Source organism: Sciurus vulgaris (assembly GCF_902686455.1).
Source record: "Sciurus vulgaris genome assembly, chromosome: 15".
Classification (NCBI taxonomy): Eukaryota; Metazoa; Chordata; class Mammalia; order Rodentia; family Sciuridae; genus Sciurus; species Sciurus vulgaris.
The window spans coordinates 38,567,898-38,587,330 of record NC_136476.1 but is presented as its reverse complement, the minus strand read 5'-3'; positions in this window follow the sequence as shown (position 1 = coordinate 38,587,330).

Sequence of the window (19,433 nt, the reverse complement as noted above, 5' to 3'; positions counted from 1 at the left end):
ATTTTTCTCAAGGGAAAAGAAAAAAATGTTAGTTTTATCATGAGCATTAAGATGGTAACACTGACCAGTGGTTTTCCAAAATGACTTCATAAGCTTGGAGGTAGTGTCAATTAGCAAAAGAGAATAAAACTCACATTGGTCCATTTTAGATAATTAGTTTTTCCCTTAATAAATAATCCTTTTTTGTTCAGCCTTGAGAGACAGTATCACCAATGAATGCAGATTTAATTTCTCAGTTTCACAATTTTCTTTCCCCCCTTGCCTAACCTAGAAAGGTTGAGATAGAATGTTGATTTTACCTGTATAAAAAAATTGCCAACCAGGTGTGGTGGTGCATGCCTGTAATCCGTTGCTCCAGAAGCTGAGGCAGGGGGATTGCAAATTCAAAGCCACCCTCAGCAACTTAGCCAGAACTTGTCTCAGAATAAAAAATAAAAAGGGCTTGGGATGTGGCTTAGTGGGTAAGTGTCCTGGGTTCAATTCCTGATACAAAAAAAAAAAAAAAAAGGTTCTGGCTTTTCTACCTACTAACGTGATTATTAATAGTGCAAATCCACAACAATGAATATTTGTAAAAAAAAACAAAACAACAAAAAAACAGCCTTTAAACTTTATTATTTGGTGGACACCATAACTCAAAAGAGGAGCCCGAGATGGGGGAAAGGCAAACAGTCCTCTTGACCAGTGAGTCCATAACTGTACCCCCATCCCTCTCCACATCTCCCTAGTCCCCCAGATGCATTAACCTCTGCTTTATTGCAGAAGCCTTGCCCTTCAGTAAAACATGTATACCTTCTAGCTTACAAATAAGTTAGTCAGACAAGGACAGTAAGAATGGAAAGGAATCTCCTGCGGCAGAGGCCTGGAGATGAGAATGATGAAATTGAATTGCAAAGTTACGATGGATCCACGTCTCAAGTCTTATGTGCTGTCCTTAGGGGACCGTACTTTTCTCTTTTAATATGAGAGCATTGTTTTCATGCACTCTGAAGAAAAGTGAGTCTACTGACACTGGCCTCAGCTCTGGGCAGTACTGATGTTATGGATAAGAGTCAGAATCAGGAGGAGACGCCATGGTCATAGAGTGGAGATGAGAAATGAAAATGACTTGGCAGTAAATGCCCACTCTGCCATTGTCCTCTATCTGTGGGGACTGCAGACTCAAATCAAGGGTGGCTCTTACCTTCTAGGAACTCACGGGCCAGCCGAGTTTGAAATTAAAATCTATAATGGTGGCAAGATGTTGCTCATAGGATAGGGTGACTTTCAACTGGCACCACAAGCTGGTAATTCTGTAGACCCCAAAACTAATTTAATCAACATTCTCAGAGGATCCATGTTTCAAGATTAAACCCCAAACACAGACTGACAGAGTTTATTATCTACATTTCCTCCACTTAACTTTATTTCTCTCACATTAGGCCTTCAGGGAAACCATATTGAATTCAGAATGTTGCTTAGTGAGCCTAGAATCTAAATAAGATATAGGAATTAGAGAATAATAAAATAGTCTAATTAACACCTAAGAACTGGAGGTATTGTTCCTTGCAGAGGATTACCTTGCCAATGATGCCAATGCCATTGATATCTGATGTCAGAGCCTCAGACTTCCTCCTCTGTCAACACTGTGTGACACAGCCCACTAACACAGAAGTCTGTGCTTCTGTTGCTCATAATCCCTTCTCCTGCAACTTCTATTTCTTCTTTTGATAAATTAATAACTTCAGGCAGTTCCCAGTTCCGTTCTCAGCATCACTATTTCTAAGAACCTATCTTGAAAAAATAAGAACACAAACAAGTTAAAAATAAATATGTCAGGATGTAAATCGCAGTCTTATTTTTAATACCAAAAGTTGGCAGTCAGGGAATGGTTAAATCAAATAAATTGATTGAACAGCATCCTATGCAGCCATTAGAAAGAATGCGTAAGTACTGATTTGACAAAATGTAATAAAATGCTTTTATAAAAACAAATTGTAGTTCAAGAGGTATAGCAGAATCCCATCTTTGTGACAAAGAGAAATGCATAACTGTAGTTATTTGTGTATGATATAAACATACATGCATACACACCTATACAAACATATGCTTTAGATCAGATGTAAGTATAGAAAAAATTCAGGAAAGGAAAGTCCTTAAGTATTAACTGTGGTTAACCCTTGGGAAGGCATTGGAATGAATATGTTGAAAGTGATCTGAAGCTTTCACCTCTTCCTTTTCATGCACACACATGTGCACACACATTTACATACATATGCATGTTATGGGATCATGGAAACAATTTACTTTTTTTATAAGTCTTCTTTTCTTTCCTTATCAGCCCCTGGAAATCTTACAATCTTAGAGAAATCACTTTATTCTAGGGTAAATTACTATTCAATGTTGAAATTGATGAATGCCATAAAAGAAATATAGATCAATCAAATGGGCACCTAGGAAATTGAGACATTGCTTCCAACTGCATTGGGATGAAAGTGTAGAGACAGTAAAGAGAGAGAAAAGTTTTTAGTCTCCCATAAAAATAAGCTTGGCTTTTGCAGAACAAGAAGCTCATTTTTGAATAGCTTTTAACCTTGTCTTCTCTTTTGTTATCAAAATACTTTTAAATACCAAGATTGGGCTCACCCACCCTCCCTTTCTCTTTCATCCTCATTAGTTGGAACCTGCCACAGTATTTCATGAAAGAGTCTGAATTCCAACTTTTGGTTCACACAGTAGATTCACTCTGTAGACAGGGCCAGGCACATAACTTTGCATGTTAACAGTTACTTAATAGGTATGTTGATGGGTGGTGTATCAGGCATCTTTAAGGATAATAACACTATCTGATGAACTCAAAAGTCTATTATCCTTCCTGTTTGGAAGGACAAAATGATTACTTGAAGTCTTTTCCAACCATCTAATCAAGAATAGTAAACATGGAATGAAATGAATTGCCACTGAAGATTTTTTTTAACCCCGTATTTCCAAAGAGCATTTACAAAGTGTATTAGGAGTGGATATGGACTATAACATCGAATGAGGCAAAACCTTTCCTATGAGGACAACCATCTAAACCCAAGTCTGCAAGGATGAATGACCCCGACTGGCAACCCCTTCACTCCGTTACAAACAAATGGAACCAGGAATGCCATCCTTGTGCAGTTTGCAGGAAGACGTCTGCACTATCCACCCCCGCTATCCATCTCCTCCTTCCCTGATTTGTGTGTGTTTTTGTTAAACAGTGGCTCTTGCTATGCTTTTCAGAAAGCTGACAAGAAGCAAGCTGAAAATTAAAAATGGGTGCCGAGAGGCTTTACGGGAGTCTAAATAAACAGCCCGACAGGAAAGACGTGTGGCAGGCTAAGGTTTCAGGCTAGTGGTTGGAGCGAGTTAACAGAAGGCTCTGTTTGTTTTCCCTGTCCCTGCTCTAGCAAATTTATTGGGTTATCTGTCTTATTTTGACACTTGGGTGTTTAAGGTTTCTGTTCTAGGTGTCTAAAGACATAAAAAAATGATTGTACAGTTTACATTCCTGGCAGAAGCTTTGACATGTGCTAGCTGAAAAGTTCCTATCTGCCCATAACTTCTTAGAAAAAACCTTGTAGGGTTGGGTTTTTGTAGATGGTCCAAGAATCTTCTGTGGAAAGCACCAAGAACAAAGGGTTTCTTCTTTTGTTTCTGTCTTGTCCTAACGTCTAGTGAAGTGCCATTTGCTTCTGTTGAACTATTTTTACTTACCCTGTAACACATAAGGAATTTCACCCGTGTCTCGGAGAGGGAGATTGCTCCCATCAGTGGACCTCACACTCACCTAGATTGACGAGAGACAGTCTGATCTGCTGTAGAGGTCAGGAGTCCACAGCAGTGTTGAATGAGTACTAGATGCTCTGATAATGCAATCAAAGTATTGTAGTCATATGTGTACAAATACTGATATTTTGGTGAGAGATGTACCAAGCCACCCACAAGCAATGCAGATAGATTTCCTTCTTTCACAATACCAATTTTGAAATAATTTTACTTATAAATTCATACCCTGCCTTCTTCCTTAAAAGGTATGACATTATATATTAACTAATTAAGGAGCGGTAAGGGATTGAATAGTTCCCCCACATAGAGTTATTTTATTAATTCATTCAAATGGTATTTGGTATATATTCTTGTATTTAATTGTTAGGATACATACACATCCCCAATCTTTATACTGTGTTTTATACTTTTCTCCACAATATAAGGACTGGGGATGTAGCTCAGTGCTAGACTACTTACTTACCTAGCATGCCAACACCCTGGGTTTGATCCCAGCACTGCTAAAAATAAATGCGTATGTACATATATAAACACACACAGTCTGTGGCTCTAATGGGCGCTTCTGGTTTCTTCTCTCCTTACATTCTGTAGTAAACTTCTTGGCTCACTCAGTCTGGTCAAATTCTCATGATACCAGGAGATCAGCACAAAGTCAAGGCCAGGAAAAAAACTTTTCCTTTTCCTTAGGGGAAATAGCTTTGTATTCCCTGAAACAATCTAGCGTATTACTGATGGTTTCTTTGTTCAGTTTCTTTGGTGCCTTTTTCTCTTTGTTTTCCATGACACCCAAGTTGGAATTTGGCAGTTGCCAGCAACAGTTCCTGGTCTTCACAATGATGCTCTTGACACCCAGGTCATTGGACAGAAGGTTTTTCTTTTCCTGGGCTCACATCCTTCTTGTCACCTATGCTGCCATGGTCATTTCCTCTCTTCTCACCATTGGTAAAAGTTACCTTAATGTGCAAAACACAAAGATGGTTTAGATGAAGCAGACCTGAATATGAACGCAGATTGATGGAACCTTTGCTGGCAGTGACTCAACCTCCATTTATCATTGGTAGGAATGTGTGCAGCCCTGTCTGTTTCCCAGTGTCCTCACACTTCCATGTGCTCTCTTACCTGAACAGAGCACCATGTCTCCTTGCTCCAACAGGTGATCTGGAAAAGACTGTTTTTCCTCCATTCCTTGAGTCATAAAGGATGTGGAGAAACGAGGCATTTGAGAGAGGCAAAGAACATATTTGTGTCATGGAGAGTATATGGTCCCTTGCTTTTCTATTAATTTCTGCCAAATGTGATGTTAATTAAAACAAACAAACAAAAACCAAGAAAAAGACAAGTCCACTGTAGTAACAGAAAGCAACTTGCAATCTAGTTTATACTAGTGCATACTATACTATAATCTAGTGCATACTATGTCCTAGTCCTAGAACTGACTTGGCGAGGGACACAAATACACAACACAAAACCTACTCACTAGTAACTTAAGAACAGCTTGAGGAGACAAGATTTACACAGTAAAAAGTTTAATAATAATAAAAATAAGAGTTTCATGGTCATAAGAAAGAAGTTGATATTTAACAAACAAGTTTCTTGTAGAATTCTTCACGGAACCTTTAATATCTTAATAAACAGTAAAATGCTCTAAGAAAAGAATAATGAAGCATCCTACATTTTTTGAGCATGGAACTCTTTAAATTATTTTGATTTTATTTTTATGGCATAGTAAGTGCAGAATGATAGATTGGGGTCATGGAAGGGTGTGAATGCTAAAGTGAAGAATTAAGAGTTTGCCTGGAAGACACTGGCTTTCCTAGAAAAGGGAGCACCATGATTTAGGTGCTGAAGTGATGTCTCAGGAAGGAAGTGTTCTGGTGACACGCTGGGTCATTGGTGAGAGTCCTGAGAAAGGGCTTTCTCCAGGCGACATCAGGATAAAAGCCCGATTGCAGTTAACTGAGGCAGTTGGAGGCTGGGACAAAGCAGGTGGCAGGATGCTCTTCCTCATCTTAGAAGTGAGAATGGAGAACAAGACAAATAGTTGTAGCACAAGATGATCCTATTGAGGACAGGGAAGATGAGGGCATGTCATATGATCAAGGGGGAGGTGACAACAAAGAGAGGACTGCAAATGACTCTGGAGGGAGGCAGGATAGTTGTGTGATCAGGTCTCTAGAAAGGAAGGAAATAGGATAGAGAACACAGGCGGTGAAGCAGCCAAGACAGTGAGGAGACAGGAAAGACAGGACCGCAACTCTGATTTTATGAGTCTACAATGCGTCAAGCTAGACCCAGCACATGCATATTCATTTTTTTTTTTTTTTTTTTTTTTTTTGTGGTGCTGGGGATCGAACCCAGGACCTTGTGCTTGCAAGACAAGCACTCTACCGACTGAGCTATCTCCCCAGCCCGCATATTCATTCTTAATTTTAACAGCAATTCTGTGGCATAGAAATTATGATTTTCAATTTGTAGACATGGAAACTTGCCCAAGGTCACATAGCTTCTTGGCAGATCACACAGATCAGGTATTTGAGCCCTGGTCTTTCTGCCTCCAAAGCCAGAAAATCTAGGTGAAAACAGAAATATTCTCAGACAGAGAGAAGATGAGAGAGCTTGTGACTGACAGTATCCGTTTTGTCAGGAGGTGAGACAAGGAGATTTACTTGAGTGGTGGCTGAGTTGGAGGAGAAGGGAAACAGGCTAGGGTAGAGAAAGAGTTTGGAATTTTCTTTTAGAAAGCCAGGCCTTCATGAATAAGTCAAACTTGGAGACGTATTTGCAAAGGTAACAAAATCTTTCATATTATAAGCACAAAAATCAAATAATTTCTTGTAAACCAGCACATTTTTGAGGGAAAAAGTGAACATTATCTAGATGGGACATCAGAACAACAGTTGTAAACTTTTGGGGCACATATCACACTGCTTAGCATTCCCTCAAAAGCTAAAAAGGTAAACTCTCTAATAATAATCTTATGCAGATATTGACTTCTTGTACTTGGGCAACCCAGGAGATAGGCAAGTCTTTGACAGGGGCTGAGATGGGGAAGAGGGAAGATACCAGTTATCTCTGGAGATAGGGAAAGTGAATCCAAGCATCACCCCCTTCCTATGAAGGAGCCACTGGAAGGTCTTTCTGTCTACAACTTCACAATGTCATGTCAGTACTCACTGGGTCCCTCAGGTAGGGTTGGAGGGAACGCATTTGCTTCCTCCTCAACTATGTGTATTTCTACTGTATGCATGTATCCATGCATGTGTTTGTGTATTCACGGGCATAAAAATGTGTGTGAGGATGTCTATATTTTTTCATTGTGTCATTCAGTTATACAACAGAAACTATTTTATGTCACTGATTTAAACCTCCTTCTGAGGTGCCTTCTGTGGTGAGGTGTGGGAGTCGTGGGTGATGAGGACCCAGTCTTTCTGAAGAATGATCTCACAGGCTCTTTCAGAGGAGTAGACGACCCACTGGTGAGAAGGGATGTTCCCTTGGATGGGAGCTGGCAGATTTTGCGAGGACACCTCTTGTGTAACAGAACACTAGACAGTCAGTTGATGTTTCTCATTGAAGATTCATGGCTATTTTCTCCTTTGTCTTTTTCATATATTCCATTTCATCCCCATCTTTGAATTTTAACCAAAAGATTCTGTTGTAGTTCACTTCACCCTTTATATTGGCAGTTGCTGGGTTGTGTCCCTGGGTTTCAGATTTGTCTCCTCCTAAAACATGAGGGAATATATAGATTCCTTCCATACTAACAGCAAAGGGAGACTGGCATCCAATTTAGACTCTCTTTCCCTCTGACAAATTCCATGAGGCCACCACTTCAACACCACTCTTACTTTGGATTCAGGTCATCTTCTTGGAGATTTGTCTCTGGCCTAACCCTAGAATTTAGAATTTCTCTTCCTCTGCCCTTCTTCCCATTTTTTTTTAAACTAACAAACTTGGGGAGTCTGTATCCTCACATCTTTGATTTCCTTCCTCTTAAAGTTGTCTTTGAATTCCCCTTGCCTTTGCTGAAGGGTTACTATTCCCTTTCTTGTTAGGTTAGAGTTTTCCTTTTAGAATCTTTTTCATTTATTTAAGCTTTATGACTTTGTCACAGAATGACAGAGAAATGGTTAGAATTACTTTTGCAAATATAATGTATAAAAGCATTGGTTTACGCATACTTGATATATGAAATTTCAAAATCAACAGAATTGCCAAGTGTCAATTTGTGCACTCCAAATTAATTCAACAAAACACACATAATAAGGCAAAAGAGCAAAGGAATAGGCTGGATACAAATAAAACACCATTCCTGTATTTAGAGTCACAATCTTGCTGGGAAGATAAAATTAAACTATTAAAACAATAAAGGGTATAAGGAGGTATAAGTCCTTCATGCATAAGTCAACCTTGGAGATGTATTTGCAAGGTAACCAAATATGGGAATTTGCAGGTAAGAGAAAGAGACATCATATTCTACTGAGAAAATCAAGATGAACCTTCAGAAGGAGATGACTTTGGAGAGGAGCCCAAGAGGATGGTCAGATGGGCATATTTGTAACTGACAATAGTTCAGTCCTGCGAGACAGCTCAGAAATGGAATGAATGAACCAGGATGTTAGCAAAGCTGCTTGAATGCCAATGGCTTTGGAACCCATGCTAGACAGGAGGCCCAGTCCAGCCAGAGCTCACCCGTGACCCTCGAGGCTGGGAGTGAACCAAGGAGCAGGGAAAGAATGGTGTCAGTCCAAATGAGGAAATGGCTGTGGGGAATGTTGTGGATGGACAGGAGGAACCCCACGACCAGGAGATGGAGCCTTATCCTGGGATAGCTGAGTCTAAGTGTGGCAGTGAATAGTTAATACAAAGGAGACTTAGGGGGTGCAGATCAGGAGGATGACAAGTTCTGAGACCAGGGTTTCAGGTGGCTTATGAACTGAGAACTGGAAATAAGGGAGTCATACTTTTCTTTTTGCACTTTTCCTTTGGAACTGCATCCAATAGCTGTCTGCACACAAATCTCTGTTTCCTACTGTGCTAGGTCATCATGAGAGAATAGAAAGGTCACCCTTAGAAGATGCCAAATCTAACCCACTTCAGCTGTACCTAGCTGTGCCCAGCCATGGGCTCACCAATTACTGCAGGTGCCACAGTCTACTATGTCACTCAATGAGCGTGTTTCACCCTTTTCTTGAGTGCTTTCACCACAAGCAGGAGCAGGGTTTGAACAAAATACACACACATGTTGCCTGCAAATCCAGGAAAAAAAAAAAAAAAAAAAAAAAGACAAAAACTCAAGATACCTGAGTCAGCTTTAGTGGCTGGAAATGTAGCAGTTTAACACCAAATAAAGGCCTGTCCTATGGCTGGTGAATCAAATTAAATTCTGAACAAACAACTCTCTAGTTGCATCTCAGTCAGTTTTAGAATCAATGCAGGTGATTTATGGTTCCTTAGGGTTGTATTCTGTTTTCCACGAGCTGGGATTTCCACGCGTAGCTACCATTTACCACTAATGAGCAGCATGCATCAGTCCCTGGGCCCCTGGAGGGAAGCCACCACTTAGTTTCCTTTAGTGCATGGGCTCTTTCCGTGGGCTCTTTCTTAGCTGGGTCAGGAGCCCAGGCCTGTTGGATGTAAGCTGTTAATGCAAAATGCTGAGAGCCTTCAATCTTTTCTCCCAGAAGTAGCAGCGCTTTTTAATGAAATGGCTCTCTGGTGTGTGAAAACCCTTTGGGACAAATTTGGTTCTCCAACCTCAGCACACTGATTCTCACAGTGGGAGTTGGAGAGGGACAGAGGAACGCATTTGGTTCCTGCACCATTGGTCTGTTTTTTATGGGAACAAAATAATACCCTGATGCTTAGCATAGTACCTGGTACTCCGAGAGATGTGTGGAATAAATGGCAGATGGAAACACGTGTATATGATTCTTGTACCAAGTGCTTGGGAATTCTCCGAATAGTTTCTGCTAACCCAGATTTTAGTCTGAGGGAAGCTTAGTCTCTCTACTGCTTTACATATGCCAGGCTCTCCATCATAAACCTTCAGTTTCATTCATTGCTCACGATAATCTTTTTAGGAAAGTGTTATCCCCATTTTATAGATGAGGAAACTGAGGCACAGAGGGACCGAAGTGACTCGCCTGAGGTCCCACAGCTGGTAGGTGGTAGTGCTGGGATGTTAACATAGGCAGTCTTCCTCTAAAGTCCTAGACTTGAGTCACTGTGTAATAGGGAGTTCTCTCAGGCCTCTTCCGTTTGGGTAGTGGAGTTGTTCCCTCAAGGCTGTTAAAAGACTATTTCTAAATGAAAAGAAACAAAGATGTATTTGTGGCCTCTGAGTTCTCAGCTTCCACAGTAATTAACCATGTAAAAGTGAATTCATTCACACAATTGGTTTCAGATTGAAGAAAGTGGAGAGTGACTGAGATGAAATAGGGAGAAGTAGGGGTGAGAAGAGATTTCTAGGCTGTCCTTGAGGCAGATTTTTATGGTTTTGAAGATCAAGTTGGAAGAAGGAGAAAATTGGTATTGCAGGTGAGACTTTTTGCCAGGGAGCAAGATGACTTCTCTGAGGTTGGAACATGAACCTCCTCCACTGGAGTCTCGTGGACCCAGACATGTCCCGTTCTGTCGGCATGAGGCGAATGAACCCTCCAGAGCAATAGAATAATGAGAATACTGAAAAAGTAATTTCCTAAATGAAACCTCAGCGCACTGGGAAAATTCAGCTCCTACATGATGAGAAGAGGAGGAATCTTTCCTCAAGCTTTTCAGATTGAGGGCAGATGGCTTGCTCTGCAAAATATGCGTAGAGACCCACGGAGTACTCTTTGCATCTTCTAGTCCTCCTTCCTCCTCTACATGTGACTTTCAGTTCTGTCCGAAGCTGAGATAATCACAAAAATTGATCGTAGATCAAATAGTCAACAAATAAAATAATAGGCAGAACATTTTGAAATCTGTTTTCAAGGCCAAACTAAATTTCAGGATCCAGATTTCATAAGGCAAAGAGGATCGCCTGTTTTGAAATTTGATTTAAAAATAGTTCCTAGAAAAGTATTAAGTAAGCCCAAGTACCTCCTGGGAAAACAAGTCGCTCTTAAAATCTGAAACTATATTGTAGAGGTTTTTATGAATGTGCAACATATGGATTAAATTACCCATATTTGAAAAAAAAATCAAATGACAAAGCACACTTGGCAGTTTTATAGAGCCTGAATTATTTGGAAAATAGTCCCAAGATACCTTAGAAATCCCAAATGGAGCCTAGTTTACCAAACATCTTTGAAAAATCAAGTTTAGTCATTCATATAAAAAAGGGATGTCTCCATTAGACTGTGCAGAAGTAAGGATTCAAAATAAGTTATCTGATTTTCCTGTTTGGGGGGTTTCCCAGATGAAAGGGCCTGAGCCATGATAGTGTCCATTATTTCCTGTAACCCTCAGGGCCATGGCCATGGAGCCAAGGTCCATTCTCAATTCCTTCCTATCTTCCTTTCCCTCTTTCTTGCTTCTTTTTAGTTTGAATTTTGAAAGAGGGGCTAAAAGCTTAGCTATTCACTATTCCCTAATTTTTAAACTCAGTTTTTGTTAATGCTGACTCTGACCTGTTTTCTGAAAAATAATCTGTGGTCAAGTGGTTGAATACATTATGATTCTTTTTTTTTTTTTTTTATTGTAAACAAATGGGATACATGTTGTTTCTCTGTTTGTACATGGCGTAGAGGCATTCCATTTGTGTAATCATAAATTTACATAGAGTAATGTTGTTTGATTCATTCTGTTATTTTTTTCCCTTCCCCCACCCCTCCCACCCCTCTTTACCCTCTATGCAGTACTTCCTTCCTCCATACTTGCCCCCCTCCCTAACCCTAACTCTAACCCTAACACTAACCCTTCCCTCCCCCCCATTATGTGTCATCCTCCACTTATTAGCGATATCATTCGTCCTTTGGCTTTTTGAGATTGGCTTATCTCACTTAGCATGATATTCTCCAATTTCATCCATTTGCCTGCAAATGCCATAATTTTATCATTCTTTATGGCTGAGTAATATTCCATTGTATATATATACCACAGTTTCTTTATCCACTCATCAATTGAAGGGCATCTAGGTTGGTTCCACAGTCTGGCTATTGTGAATTGAGCAGCTATGAACATTGATGTGGCTGTGTCTCTGTAGTATGCTGATTTTAGGTCCTTTGGGTATAGGCCAAGGAGTGGGATAGCTGGGTCAAATGGAGGGTCCATTCCAAGTTTTCTAAGGAATCTCCACACTGCTTTCCAGAGTGGCTGCACTAATTTGCAGCCCCACCAGCAGTGTATGAGTGTACCTTTCTCCCCACATCCTCGCCAACACCTGTTGTTGCTCGTATTCTTGATAATTGCCATTCTAATTGGGGTGAGATGGAATCTTAGGGTGGTTTTGATTTGCATTTCTCTTATTACTAGAGATGTTGAACATTTTTCCATATGTTTGTTGATTGCTTGTAGATCTTCTTCTGTGAAGTGTCTATTCATTTCCTTATCCCATTTGTCGACTGGATTATTTGAATTCTTGGAGTAAAGTTTTTTGAGTTCTTTATAGATTCTGGAGATTAGTGCTCTATCTGAAGTATGATTGGCAAAGATATTCTCCCATTCTGTAGGCTCTTTCTTCACATTGCTGATAGTTTCCTTTGCTGAGAGAAAGCTTTTTAGTTTGAATCTATCCCAGTGGTTGATTCTAGCTTTTATTTCTTGTGCTATGGGAGTTCTGTTAAGGAAGTCTGATCCTTCCGAATTTTAGTGATTTGGGTTTTCTCTCGTCTTCTCTTTGTTAGTGTGGCTAAAGGTTTATCAATTTTGTTTATTTTTTTGAAGAACCAACTATTTATTTTGTCAATTTTTTGTATTGTTTCTTTTGTTTCAATTTCATTGATTTCAGCTCTGAGTTTAACTATTTCCTGTCTTCTACTACTTTTGGTGCTGTTCTGTTCTTCTTTTTCTAGGGCTTTGAGCTGTAGTGTTAGGTTGTTTATTTGTTGAGTTTTACTTCTTTTATTAAATGCGCTCCATGACATAAATTTCCCTCTAAGTACTGCTTTCATAGTGTCCCAGAGATTTTGATATGATGTTTCTTTGTTCTCATTTACCTCTAAGAATTTTTTAATTTCCTTCCTAATATCTTCTGTTATCCATTCATCATATAATAGCATATTGTTTAATCTCCAGATGTTGGAATAGTTTCTGTGTTTTACTCTTTCATTTATTTCTAACTTCAATCCATTATGATCTGATAGAATACATGGTAGTGTCTCTATCTTCTTGTATTTGCTAACATTAGCTTTGTGGCATAATATATGGTCTATTTTAGAGAAGGATCCATGTGCTGCTGAGAAGAAAGTGTATTCGCTCTTGGTTGGATGGTATATTCTATAAATGTCCGTTAAGTCTAAATTATTGATTGTGTTATTGAGATCTATGGTTTCTTTGTTCAATTTTTGTCTGGAAGATCTGTCCAGTGGTGAGAGAGGCGTGTTAAAATCACCTAGTATTATTGTGTTATGGTCTATTTGGTTTGTGAAATTGAGAAGGATTTGTTTGACATACATGGATGAGCCACTGTTTGGGGCATAGATGTTTATGATTGTTATATCTTGCTGATTTATGCTTCCCTTAAGCAGTATGAAATGACCTTCTTTATCCCTTCTGACTAACTTTGGCTTGAAGTCCACATTATCTGAAATGAGGATGGATACTCCAGCTTTTTTGCTGAGTCCATGTGCATGGTATGTTTTTCCCCATCCTTTCACCTTTAGTCTATGGGTATCTTTTTCTATGAGGTGAGTCTCTTGCAGGCAACATATTGTTGGATCTTTCTTTTTAATCCAATCTGCCAGTCTATGTCTTTTGATTGATGAATTCAGGCCATTAACATTCAGGGTTATTATAGAGATATGATTTGGTTTCTCGGTTATTTGGTTCATTTTTTAAATTTTATTTATTTATTTGTTTGACACAACTTGTTTCCTCCTTTATTTGACAATTCCTTTAGGATAATTCCTCCCTTTGCTGATTTGCTTCTTTGTTTTTCATCTCTTCCTCATGGAATATTTTGCTGAGAATGTTCTGTAATGCTGGCTTTCTTTTTGTAAATTCTTTTAGCTTTTGTTTATCATGGAAGGATTTTATTTCATCGTCAAATTTGAAGGTAAGTTTTGCTGGGTATAAGAGTCTTGGTTGGCATCCATTTTCTTTCAGGGCTTGAAAAATGTTGTTCCAGGACCTTCTAGCTTTTAGGGTCTGGATTGAAAAATCTGCTGATATCCGTATTGGTTTCCCCCTGAATGTAATTTGGTTCTTTTCTCTCACAGGCTTTAAAATTCTGTCTTTATTTTGTATGTTCGGTATTTTCATTATAATGTGCCTTGGTGTGGATCTGTTGTAATTTTGTGTATTTGGAGTCCTATAAGCCTCTTGAACTTGATTTTCCATTTCATTCTTCAGATTTGGGAAATTTTCTGATATTATTTCATTGAATAGGTTGTTCATTCCTTTGGCTTGTTTCTCTAAGCCTTCCTCAATCCCAATAATTCTTAAATTTGGCCTTTTCATGATATCCCATAGTTCTTGTAGATTCTGTTCATGATTTCTTACCATCTTCTCTGTTTGTTCAACTTTGTTTTCAAGGTTAAATATTTTGTCTTCAATGTCTGAGGTTCTGTCTTCCAGGTGTTCTATCCTATTGGATATGCTTTCTATGGAGTTCTTAATTTGGTTTATTGTTTCCTTCATGTCAAGGATTTCTGTTTGTTTTTTTTTCAATATCTCTAACTCTTTATTGAAATGATCTTTTGCTTCCTGTATTTGCTCTTTTAACTGTCGATTGGTGCGATCAATCAATGCTTGCATTTGCTCTTTCATCTCATCATTCAGTGCGTGCATTTGCTCTTTCATCTCATCGTTTGCTTCTCTGATCATTTTAATTATGTACATTCTGAACTCTTTTTCTGTCATTTCTTCTGCCATGCTGTCATTGGGTTTTATTGATGTAACATCTAGATTTGTTTGCAGCATTTTCTTTCCTTGTTTTCTCATATTGTTCAGGTATCAGAGGACCGCTGAGATATTGCAGATTTCCTCTATTGACTTACAATGTCCCTGAAGATTTCTATATATATCCCCCCTTAGCCTTCAGTAGGCTGAAGTCTTGGAGGAAGTTGATAATGTGGTGCTCCACAAGTAAGCTGCCTCTCTAGGAGTGGTGGCCTTCAGGTGGGGTATTATCCCTGCTAGTGGGCAGAGGTGCCTCCACTTGTTGACCAATGGTCATCCAAAGGGGACCTAGGCTGCGGGCTGAGGCAAGGCCTGTTTGGGCCTGAGTCTCTGGTTTTACCGTCCTTGTGGGGAAACCTCACCCAGCAGGGAAGACTCACCCGGTGGGGAGGTCTCGCTGGTCAGTTCCCTCCTAGAGGTTCCCCTCAATTTACAGCTACCGCCTGGGCTGGGCTGCCTTCCTCTGCAAAGTTCCCAGGGGCCCGGCCCTACCTCCTGGGCCTGGGAGCCTCACCCTTTGCAGATGACTCTCCTTAGGCTGCCCTTCCTCAGAGAATCTGCCCGCAGGCCTGGAACCTTCGCTCCGCCCTAAGCCTGTCTCTGTGCGGCTCTTCCACCAAGAAGCCTCCTAGATCCTGGGACCCTGCTCTGCACCTAATCGCCTGGCTATGCGGCCCTTCCTCTGAGCAGCCACCTGGGGCCCTGTACAATCGCTCTGAATCCCAGAGACCCGCCACACACCTCTTCCTCCAGACAGCCGCCCAGTATTCCGGTGGGGTCACTAGGAGTCCAAGAAACTCACTCCGTGCCTCCACCTCAACCAACCACCCGTAGCCCTGGGCAATCAATCACTCCGAGTCGAAGTGACCCTCCCCGTTCCTCCTCCTTCTCCAGATAACCCCCCGGGTGTTCAGGAGCGGTCGCTCTGAGTGGCTCTGAGTCCACGTGACCCGCAGCACGGGTCCTCTGGGCAACCGCCCGGAGCTCTGGTGCGGCCACTCAAGACCAAGCGTCCCACCACGCTTCTCCTCCAGGCAGCCCCCCTGTGTTCAGGAGCTGTCACTTTAAGACCAAACAACTCACCACTCGCCTTCTCCTCTGAGCAGCCGCCTGGAGCGCTAATGCAGTCACTGCGAGTCCAAAGGACCCGCCGCGCTCCTCCTCCTCCTCCTCCTACTCCTCTGGGCAGGCCCCGGGGTTCAGAAGTGGTCAGAGTCCAAACAGCTCGCCACGCAGCCCCTTCTCTGGCAACCGCCTGTAGCTCTGGTGTAGTCACCCCGAATCCAAGCGGCCGCGCTCCTCTTCCTCCTCCTCGTCCTCAGGGCAGGCCCCGGTGTTCAGAAGCGTCGTTCTGAGTCCAAACAGCTCGCCGCGCAGCTTCTCTTCTGGCAACCGCCTGTAGCTCTGGTGCAGTCACTCCAAATCCAAGTGGCCACGTTCCTCCTCCTCCTCCTCAGGGCAGGCCCCGGTGTCCTGAGTCCACACAGCTCTCCTCGCCACTCTTCCCCTGGGCAGCCGCCGGAGCCCCAGTGGTTGCTCCGAGTCCCAGCGCTGTGCCGAGCGGCCTCCTTTACGGCGCTCCCAGCTGTCCGAGTTCACTGCTCCAGCGGGGGAGGGGCGTCTCGCCGGCAGTTCTACTTCACAAAGTTTCCTGCGTTCCGGGACCACCGTCCCATCCGGGATGCCCCCCCAGGGGGTGAGAGTCACCCGGCTGCTTTGAGTTGGTCCCAAGCGTCTCAATATCTCCTCTTTTGAATCCTGAGTCCTGGAGCAACATGAAATGCAGCCACCCTCTAGGCCGCCATCTTGAAACCTCTACATTATGATTCTTGTGGCTGTTCTTTTGATCATGCTCACGTTGTGCTGTACAGCCCAGCTTCAGGCCTAAATCCTGTGTGAATTGTGACTTCATTTACTCTCCTATCTATGGATCAGTTTGTGAGGCTGAGGTGGAACCTTTTTAAATATGTTCAAAAATCTTATTACTGTTTAAAAATAGTCAGCTCTAAAAATAATTTAGACCTTTTTTTGAGTGGGGAATAAGACAATGAGTGAAGGTACCCAAGGGAAATAAATAGTTCCTTTACTGATTGTTATTACTAGGCATGGAAAGAGATTGGATGAGTTAGCCATGGAGTCTTGGCTAAATCCATATATAGTACAACATCTCACGTGCCAAATATTACATGAATATTTTCTAAAAATATCTTGGCATTTCAAACAAACACTATTAAAGTCTTGGACATCAAAGGTATCACTTGAGATTTATAAATGCATATGGTTTCTTTATCAACAAGTAGAATGGGCAGAACCTGAACACAGGTCTTCAGATTCCAACTCTAATACTCTCTCTGCCAGATTATATTCCCTCATCCTATAAAAATTCTGAGCTCCTCAACCGGCATTAAATATTGAACAGAGATTTATAAAGCAGAGACACATCGCCTGTTTTAGGTTTAAAACTCAACTATACATGTGCTCTTTTAAATAATTAACATGAAAACGACCTACATTTTATATTGCATATGTGCCATTTACTACAGAATTTTATTACTGTATGAATTATTCATCTACACACACACATTACTGAACAGGACTGCCAACACAAAGCATGTTTGCCATTCTTTGTGGGTGGCTTATGGGATGCTCAGGAGAACTTGTGACCATGCTTACTTTGAGCCGTTTAGCCCAACTGCAGACCTAAATCCTGTGTGAATTGTGACTTCACTTATTCTCATATCTATGGATCAGAGAGATTAGCATTAAACACACCCTTTATACTCTTATTTAGCATCAAATACACTTTTTACAAGTATTCCCAATTTACCCATCTCCACTGCTGGCTTTAATGCAGAATTTTCAAGTCTGGCTCGGAGGTGTAAAGGTGGTAAGGATAAAGGTATGTGGACACACTGTGGGTAAAGACACAGATCTCTTGATTACTCTGAAGAAGCCTGTCTTCTGCCAGAGCAAATGACCAAGAAAATGAATGTTTTAAGGGGGAGACCGGTCTCCTTGCATTTCTGAATCATTGCCATTGTTCTGTATCCTTGGAGTCGGACCATGATCAGGGAACAAAATTGTGAATATTTGGGGGTAATTTTAAAGGTAAGCCTGTCTTTCTTCTCTTGTGAGAAAAAGTGGTAATTGAGAAAAGTGGTCTAGATTAATCTAAAGAACAATTCCAGAGAATGTAGTACAAATGTTAAGTGTTCGCACAGTGAAATGATTGTTTTGATGCCCATTTTTTGCCATGACATTTCTTTGCCTTTGCATGTACTTCCCTTCCTTCTTGGCATGACTTCTCTCTTTTGCATCTAGGTAGTTCTCCTCATTCTTTAAAGCCCAGTATAAATATTGCATCCTTCATAAAGCCCTAACTAATGGGTCTAATGAGATGCTGCTCTTGTAGGCCCCCAAGGCAAAACTGGGCATAATACTGTGAAATGGTTTACTTGTTCTATAATATACATTTATTTGTAAACACCAGAAATAGACCCCTTGGCTGCAGGGATCATGTTATTTCACTCCATATGCCCAGTCTGGTTCATGGTAGACCTTCAATCAATGTTTATTACATGGTTAATAACTGAGAGGCTAGGTAGTACTACTGAACACCCAACCAGGTGGACATCCAACCCCATAGGTGGACATCAAGAAGAAACATTGTTCTTTCATGTTTATGTTTGAATATGTGTCTTGACCTTTGGAGAAGGAAAACAAAGGTGTTCTCCAACACCATGAAATATGCAAATATGTTTTTGGAGTTTGAAGTTTTATCCACGGGGAAATAGTCTAGAAAACTAAACATTTTAAAAATATAAAAACTATCCAATGATTGTATCCCCTTAACACAATCATTGAGTCTGAATGCATCATTTTTTTCAGCCTGATTCACTTATTTGCTGATTTCCATGTCGCTGTAACTCCTCTGGTTATCACTCAATAGGAGACAAAATTGTTTATTAAGCATCTTCCAAGCTCAGTGATAAATGCTACATAGGTTATCTCAGTTAAAACAAATGACCTTATGTGGTAGAATCATTAACTTAATATTACAGGTAGCACAGCCCAGGATGAGCTAAGTGATAGTCTAGTAAGTAACAGAAACAGATTTTGAATGGACATCTGGGTGAGTAAAGTAATTAAAAATCCAAGTTTTAAATGAAATTGAAATTAATTATAAATTAAAATTTTTAAAAATTATTTCTTTAGGTCAGTTTTCTTAGAATGAATTTATTGGGATAAGACTAAAGTTTGCCAGTGTGACTGCATCAGGCCCAGCCAGAGAAAAGAGAAGTTGTGCTCCATTTGTGTACAATGAATTGAAAAGCATTCTGCTGTCATGTGTAACTAATTAGAACCAATAAAAAAAAATGAAGTTTGCATGGTTTTTAGTAATGTGCTAAATTAATTGCCAAAAGGATTGGAGGCTTCAATTTGCAGTCTTCCCTACCAGGTTACAAATTTCTTGAAAGGGTCTGAGTCTTATTTCTTTGACCTCAGACCCTCGCATAGTGCTGGGTACATGGGGGCGTCAAGCCAGTTGTCTGTGGATGACTTATTGAATAAATGGCTGCTGTCACCAGCATTGTAAA